Source organism: Pinus tabuliformis, chromosome 4_1 (genome assembly GCF_031772625.1).
Source record: "Pinus tabuliformis cultivar Carrire ecotype Pingquan chromosome 4_1, CPIR1, whole genome shotgun sequence".
Classification (NCBI taxonomy): domain Eukaryota; kingdom Viridiplantae; phylum Streptophyta; class Pinopsida; order Pinales; family Pinaceae; genus Pinus; species Pinus tabuliformis.
The window spans coordinates 907,614,697-907,623,581 of NC_142303.1; the positions used below are offsets into that span (position 1 = coordinate 907,614,697).

An 8,885-nucleotide genomic window follows, 5' to 3' on the forward strand; every position below is an offset into this window, starting at 1 on the left:
CTACACTAGAAATTGTAAAGAGTGGTTACTCATGCATTCTTGTGGATGGTTTTTCCTTTATATGGACATCAACATTTTAGTAATGTTTGTATCATAGAGGTATTATGAAAATGTGAGGTTTGACTAGATATAGACTTTGTTGACTGGGAGGTTCCTAATTTCATAGTAGATCATATATAGGTAAACATATCGACGAACACATCAATTGATGGATTATTAAGATAAATTAGGCATTGAAGAGAATACAATTCTCTATTAAGAGGGGGCCTTAACGTTAATATTGAAATGCATTGTTCCAATGCATTAGAATTCTAATACATTCTTTTACAAAATGTTGTTTTCTAATAAATATGAGTTGTTCAATTAAATTTCCTTCTCAATTATTAAGAAAAATTAGGTGTTGGAGAGAATGCATTTATCTATTAAGAAGAAGCCTTAGAATTTAGAATTCTAATAAATTGGAATAATGCATTTCACTATTAACTCTAAGGCCCCCTTTTAATAGAGAATTGTATTCTCTTCAACACCTAATTTGTCTTAATAATCCATCAATTGATGTGTTCATCAATATGTTTGCCTATATATGATCTATTATGAAATTAGGAACTCTCAATCAACAAAGTCTATGTCTAGTCCAACCTCACATTTTCATAATACGTCTATGATACAAACATTACTAAAATGTTGATGTCCATATATAGGAAAAACCATCCACAAGAATGCATGAGTAACCACTCTTTGCAATTTCTAGTGTAGTAGGTTGTTATTCACATGTTTGATTCATTTAGTCATTCTTTCATAGCATGTCTTCATAATTGTACCTCTAACTCCATTCTTCTACAAAATGTTGTTGTTTAGTAATACGTATGAGTTGTTCAATTAAATGTCCTCATTATATTTTGTTATGATTATGTTTTATACCTATCGGTTACTATAAATATAACATACTATCCATTACTATAAATATAACACACTATTGTATTTGATGAATGAATCAAATGTGATAAAATATACTTATAAATTATTTATATTAAAGTGTTCTTGTTTTGGTTTTCCATTTTTAATAACAGGGTCTTTCCTTCGGTCAATTAGTTCGGCTTTACATCTCGAATTTGTTGTCATGGTTACGAGGCTTCTCTATGGCCTTGAAGGAGATAATCTTGGTGATGAAGGGGAATAGTTGTGATTGAAGATTTTAGTATGCACACTACTACATAAAGGGGGGTTTTAAGAAAATATTTGAGACAATTTTTGGGTAAATTGTCTTAACTTGAGACAAAAAAAAAACTTGTGTATTGTCTTAAATATTGTCTTTAAGCAGGTGTCTCAAAAATTATTGTCTTAAAGATTATTGTCTTAAAAATTATTGTCTTAAAGATTATTGTCTTAAAAAATTGTCTCTATAAAGAAAATATATAACACAAGCATTATTGTCTCTTAGGAGACAATTTCATTTTTGTCTCTCTAGAGACAACACTCGGATTAGAGACAATATGTCTTTAATACTAGCTATTGTCTCTCTAGAGACAATAATTTTTTTATTTAAAGATCACTTTTGTCTCTCTAGAGACAATATAAAACAATGAATCTAGAAATATCTCACCATTGAAATAAATCGATATAAAAAAAATTTAATTAAAAATAAACTACAAAATCATTGATTAATTCATGTTAACACACCGTGGAATCGAACCACCAATCCCTTGCTTGTAAGGCAGGCGTTGTTCCATTGAGCTAGCACACTTTAAAGAATTACATGAAGAGTTATGGCAATCCTGAAAACTACATTTAAAGCAATTGATTTAAGAAAAAAAAACTAGCACATGATCTATAATCTTTATAAAAACTATAATCATGCAGACCATATTTTTAACATACTAAAACTAGAAATTTCCCCAAAAGGTGCAAAGAGAGGCAGATTATATCTCCAGCAAAAAATTTCAATATCTTCTATTAGTATACAGTTGATTGTTCATGTATACATGCTATCTTGCTACAGTGGCATATCCCTGTTGGGATTTCATTCCATTTTAAGACTTCTTTTTCTTCATCTTCTTCTCCACACATGTATGTGTCTATTATTGTGTATATGCACTGATATAAAATTCTATAATAAAATGTCTTGATTTCCAAACGTAAAAAAATACAATTATGATTTGTTAATCCACAATCTGTGATTGAGTCATTATCAAAGCAAAAGAAATGAAATGGAGTGGATATATTCTCTTGCACCTTTGCAATCAGTTCTCCCTACTTAAAAGTTAATAGACCTGGAGTATGTTTTTCCTTTGAATTTTAAGCTGGATAGATTCATGGCTCCATCCTAGCTCCACAATTATTCGGGGCCCTCTATGGCTTGGGAGTTCCACACCAGCCATTGTTTATGACAGTGAAGAGTACTGATGACCGAGAACATGTGCTAAAAATGTCATCTATGTTGCTACTAAATGCAAAGATATATCATGATAATGAAAAAAACAACAACAAGTTTCTTATTAAACAAGTGGATGTTGATTATAAAAAGGAGAGGATGACATAATGGAAGACAAACTACTCTTCAGTAGCCAGTTCCAAGAAACCATGGCACACACTCAACAAAATAGATAAGCATAACATGTGAAAAGTTGCAAACTATGAACTGTAAAGAAAAAGGTCAAATAATTTCTTACCATAATTGCTCCAGCAGGATCTATCCACTAATACAGAGTACTTGCAAGAATAGCAGCAATTAGACCAATTGTGTTGGTGATCACATCAAAGAAATGATCTTGAGCATATGCCTTCACAATCTCATTAGTAAAACTTTGACAATACATTACGAGGAACAACTTCACAAAAGTAATTGAAACCATAATTCCAACCACCCAATGCCATTTGTCACCATCTAAAGATAAACCATCCTCCTATGGAAATTTGGAAATAGAGTTGACAAAATTTAATTCTTTGTATGAAAATTGGAAAAATAGTCTGTCTCTCAAAATACAACGCACAAAATTCTAACCATAAGGTACACTATAGAGAAATCAACAATATGATATGAAGCATGGAGAAGAAAATCCATGGCCATTACGAGCTCAATATCAACATAACTTTTAAGCCGAGTAGGATTATAACAGCACAAAAAAACAACAATAGTATGTAGAATGATTTATTAAAAACATAACTATAAGACTTAACATACAAGTAGGTCCCGAGAAAGGTGCATGGGTTTTTTGTGTTTGGGTGTTGCAATTCCATGCTTCCTTAAAACGAGATTCTTGATGTGATGCTGCAAGAAATTCAACAGCCATGCATACAAGCGATACAAAAAAAATTATTGTAATTCTACGCAAACAATGTAGATGCCGACAAAGAGAGGCCAGATATTTATATGTCGAGGAGCATTGCTACTTGATACTCACCGAGCAGGTCTCACCCAAAATGTCATCTCTTCAATATGTAGTCAGGAGGCTTGTAAGGTCCCTTAAAACAACGGAGCTGCCAAAAATAAATGCTACAATTTCTTTTATTTGCAAACAGTGAGGACATTTTCTACTCATCCAACAAGCCATCCCAAATGTTAGATCTTTTCAGTATCAGTAGTGAGCAGGCTTGTAAGGTCCCTCAACAGGCACATTGATATACTCTACCTAATCAGGAGAAAGCTTTGTTAGCTTGGCACCCAACTTGGGAAAGTGCAGAGCAACCACCTTCTCATCTAGATTCTTAGGAAGCACATATACCTTCTTCTCATACTTCCCTAATTTCTTCTCGTTCCAGAGCTCTAACTGAGCAATGACCTGCAGCAAAAAGTAGAGATTATGCACCATCTATGGAACATCCACCTATGTAGCAATGGATCATATGCAACAATATAATCAAGGGATTGGTATGCCTGAGCAATCTAGTATGTACAAGAAATGGTTGCAGGGCATTAGAAATATTTACCTGGTTTGTAAAGGAGAAAGACATGACAAAACTTGGGTGGCCAGTTGCACAACCCAAGTTCATCAGATGTCCCTCTGCAAGAACAATGATGCCACTATTGGTGTCAGGGAACACCCACCTATCAGTCTGAGGCTTGATGGTAATCTTCTTAACACCAGGGAAAGTTTCAAGGCCTTGCATATCAATCTCGTTGTCAAAGTGACTGATGTTACAAACAATGGAATTGTTCTTCATCTTCCTTGTGTGATCTACCATGATGATGTCCTTGTTGCCAGTGGTTGTCACAAAGATATCAGCAGTGCTAACTACATCCTCAAGGGTGAGAATAGGAAGGCCTTCCATAAGTGCTTGCAGGGCACAGATAGGATCAATCTCTATAACAATGACCCTAGCTCCAACGACTTTCAAGGCTGCAGCACAACCCTTGCCAACATCTCCAAACCCACAAACAACAACAACCTTACCAGCAATCATGACATATGTGGCTCTCATAAGACTGTCTGGGAGAGAGTGCCTACATCCATACAAGTTGTCAAACTACAAAAGAAGAAAGAGAATCAGAATCAACACAAACTGCATCTCAAATAGAAAAATTTTGAAGAAAAAAAGATCTGAGAAATCTAGCCCTGGATCTATAATTCACAATAATTCAAAACTTTGATACAAGTCCAATCAGCTTATAAAACCTTAGCTAATATTAACCCATCATAACCAGATAATTGAATATATGTAAAGGTCCTTGATTTTAAATATGAATATGCTTCTACACCCACCATGAACTCACATTGATTCAGCACCTTGAAAATTAATTTTTTTCTTTTAATGTAGTGGAAACTAGTGAATCCTAAAATGCAATGCAATGCAATCTAACTATACAAAAAGCATCATGATGTGATCTCAATGACACCGAAGAATTAAGTCAATTAACAAGAGTTGTGCAACTCATAACATCATCAGTGAGACCAAAATGACCCCAAGGCAATATCAGATCCAACATCAGGAAGCTGGTATTGCATGATTAAGATTAGCATTAAGATTAAGATACTTCCTAATTCTCTAAACATATATAAGATAATACTGTCGAAACTGATAAATAGTGGTCTGAAATTTACCATATTATACTATAAATTTGTATAACAATTTGATGATGAGATTCTAACTGCTTTAAAACAACCACAAAACTCATTGCTAGAACCAAAAACACAAAAATATCTAAACAACAACAAACCCACCATAAAAGTGTGAGTTCAAAAGAAATGAGAACAAATTTCAAGTCCAAACCACAACACCTAGACAAGATCCTACTTCAAATCACACTGACCAAATCTCAAAAATCACGCATCTACTTGAAAACATCTATTAAAAAAGCAAGCGACAAAGAAATGAGGCAAGAATCCAAATCCAAATCACAACATATAAGCAAGATCCCATTTCAAAAACTCTAGATGAGATCTCAACATCCCCACCATGCCCACCTGAAAACATCTATTAAAAAACAAAAGAATGTTTATGAAAAAGCATAGAGAGCATGGCTATGACATTAATTGGTGAAATTGGACACTGCTATGACATCCATGACCCACTCCACCATATGTTTCACAGGTTTTAATGTAACGAGGCTGGGTATAGGGAATGGGGATTTCTGGCAAATAGTAATGGATCCTATGCAACAATATAATCAAGGGGTTGGTATTACTGAGCACTCTAGTATGTACAAGCAATGGCTGCATGGCATTAGAAATATTCACCTGGTTTGTAAAGGAGCAAGAGATGAAAAAACCTGGGTGGCTAGTTACACAACCCAAGTTCATCAGATGTCCCTCTGCAGGAATAATGATGCCACTATTGGTGTCAGGGAACACCCACCAATTTGTCTGAGGCTTGATGGTAATCTTGTTAACACCAAAGAAAGTTCCAAGGCCTAGCATTTGTAAATAAATGGGTACTCACACGAGTTGATGTCAAGATAGGAGGGTTTCCACTAATCGCCATACAAGAAAACAAGTTAGAAATATTTTAATATGTATTTGAAAAATAGAAAGCAATTTTGCCGGATATCAGAGAATATATAAAACCATAAATTCAGGCTTTGAAAACTTAGTTTTCCTGTGAAAAATTATAGAAACTTCAAATGTAAAAAGAAGATGTCCAAATAAATATTCTAATTTGACATTCATAATGCAAAATTCAAAGTATCTTACAGCGCACTCACATCACCAAACCTCTCTGGTAGTGAAATGGCACCATGTTTGACCTACAAAATCAAGAGCATATAAATTCTATTAAATTCTATTATGCACACTTCTGATTCTGATTATTAAGTCTCATCATTTTCTCCCTACTAAAATAAGTTCTCCCAACTTATGTTGATGGTACATTCTTTCCAACAAAGGGAGTAGATGTTATTGATGGCTACTAGTTTCCCAAAGGGGTTTGGACCCATTGGTGAGGAATGGTGAGCTTTTCAATAATGACCAATGTTCAATTCCCATGAGAGAATTTGGCCCTTGAGATTGCCATGGGAGCACCCAAAGTTAGTGGTCAAACGTGTGAAGCTTGCACTGCACTAACCCTATAAGCAGATCAAAGCCAACACTCTTGTCATCCTTAAGACTAGACACTAACTGTTTTGGCTACAACCAAAATTTCAGCCCTAAGAGTTAGCTCAATCGAACCATCTACCCAAGGCATGTTGCTAATGAGGAGACTATAGGTCACAAGTTCAAATCCAATAAGAGTCCCTCGGGATTACCAACCACCATTATGGCTGGCAGTTTAGATGCCCTCCACCCAGATACTCCAAGGAAGAAGAGAAGAGATTCGACAAGTTTTTCCTTGGAACTGATACTAGTTTTCTAAAAAAGCAAACAATGAACAATTCTTAACAAAAAAAAAATTGTATTCTCAATAGAATATGACCTTCTATCAATTCAAAAAACATGGATACAGACCTTACATAACACAAAATCCAACTAATACACATTTTTTATGCTTTTCCTCTTTTAATTTAACAATAAGATTGAACAGCCTTTAGAATGCATTTCTTCTTATTATCTTCAGTATGAAGGGCCAAACTAATCAATTAACAAGTGCATTATTATAAATCATTTGAGATAAACAACATACTTTTCGAAACTTGAATAGTCAAGAAAAAAAGCATTACTTCAGGACACATATGTACCCACTTGAAATTGTAAAGGTATTTCACTACAATAATTTACCAATTTGAAAATGGTCTAATTAGACATTTCACTACACCAATTTGAAAATGGTCCAATTAGGACATAAGAAAACACATTTGTATACATACAAATCAAATAGAATAGTGAAATTACCTTTGTACAATTTAGAAAGTATGTACATGACAACAGCAGCCTCCATGATGTTCCTCTTACTCTTCCCAAAATTATCTTCCTCCTCTCTTCTATCCTTTATATTAATAAATTTGTATGCTCCATACATTTCCGATGTGAGATAGCTATAACCATCTAGCTTCATTTCCACATTGGGACCGCTCTTAACACGGTTGTCATAAAACTCCCCATTTGAGAAAAGACTTATCGATGGATGCATGCGATAGCCTCTCTAATCTTTCAAAGAGACTTCTTCCATATTTCATTTTCTTCGCAAGCTGATGAACCAATCATTTCATGGAATTAATAAATTTATAAGAAATTTTAGGAAAATGAAATTGGGAAGAGACTTTTGAAAAGGCCACTGTAAACAAACCTTGTTGATTACTATTGTTGGTAGCTACTTTGGATCTCCTATCAGAAATGCATGTGTTACACCTTCAATTTGTAGTGCAATTGTAGATTCGGCCTCTTTGAGATGGGCTGCCTCATCAATAATCAAACAGTCAAATGGTGTTGCCAAGTTCATGCAGCTCTTTCCAGACGATGATACAGTTGAAAAGACCACTTTAGCACCTGACAAACACATTTTTAAAATGTTTTGCCTGGGGATTGTTCTTGCACAATGTAGTTCCTTCCTTAGGAGATGGATACATTTTGTTTCTCGAGCAGCAAAGAGATTCTCCTAAGAAATTTCTATTGTTAATCACTCTCTCTCTAAATATCTCTATGCAATTTGTTTCCTCTTCACATATTTCTCCATTACCAGAAAAGAGTGCTTTAAGAATTTTCTCCTTACATGCATTTTTCTGAATTAGATTTACAAAACACTCAACAACTTCAGTTAGATAATCCAAATCCTGTTTCTCTGAGATTGGTCCTGGATAATCATTCAATAAAATCCTCACACACTCAAAAAAGTCTGCAATTAAGCTGCCAAGCCTTTTTCTGACAAATTTTAGAAAGTAAATTGATTGAGTCTTTTGTGTTGTTTCTTGAAAAACCTCATATTGTGAAACTTCTGATTCAAGAAAATCAAGAAAAGATGCCACTCTCTGCCTCCATCCCGTCATTGGCACACAAAATTTTAATAGGTGTTTCATGGCTTGAGGGGTCGTGACCTAGGTTCGGAGTTAGTTAGCCAAACAAATCCCTACACTACTGGCCCTTTCGGCATCAGCCCGTGGAGCGCGGACTAAAGTCTCACCCGAGGCAGTATGGGGGGATGTTGGAACCAAGTTTCTACACCCTTGAGATGTTTGAGGTGCCAATTTAGTCCAACTGTGCCTACCTTTGCACAACTCACTTCGCGCACTATCCTGACCTTCAATACCTTTGAGATTTGTTATAATCACCTTTCGCGCAGCCCTAACCAAGGGCTGAGATGCTTTTGCGCTGGTATGGCAACGTCCTGTGCTATTTCCCCAAATTAAACTGTGTATCTTACTTATCTTCTTAAAGATCTTTGTTAACTTCGTGTAAATAGATATTCTATCTTGCATTCACTCATTCAACACATTCATACATATTCGCATATCATATAAGCATTAAAAGTGCAATGTATATTCAGTGTAATAGATGCATAAAATAGGAAATAAATACGCT

General features: G+C 34.8%; 1 pseudogene; it reads right to left on the minus strand.

The window, feature by feature from the left end:
- Positions 1–3,575: 3,575 nt before the first annotated feature.
- On the minus strand, positions 3,576–8,353 carry LOC149179084 (adenosylhomocysteinase-like; annotated as a pseudogene).
- Positions 8,354–8,885: the final 532 nt, after the last annotated feature.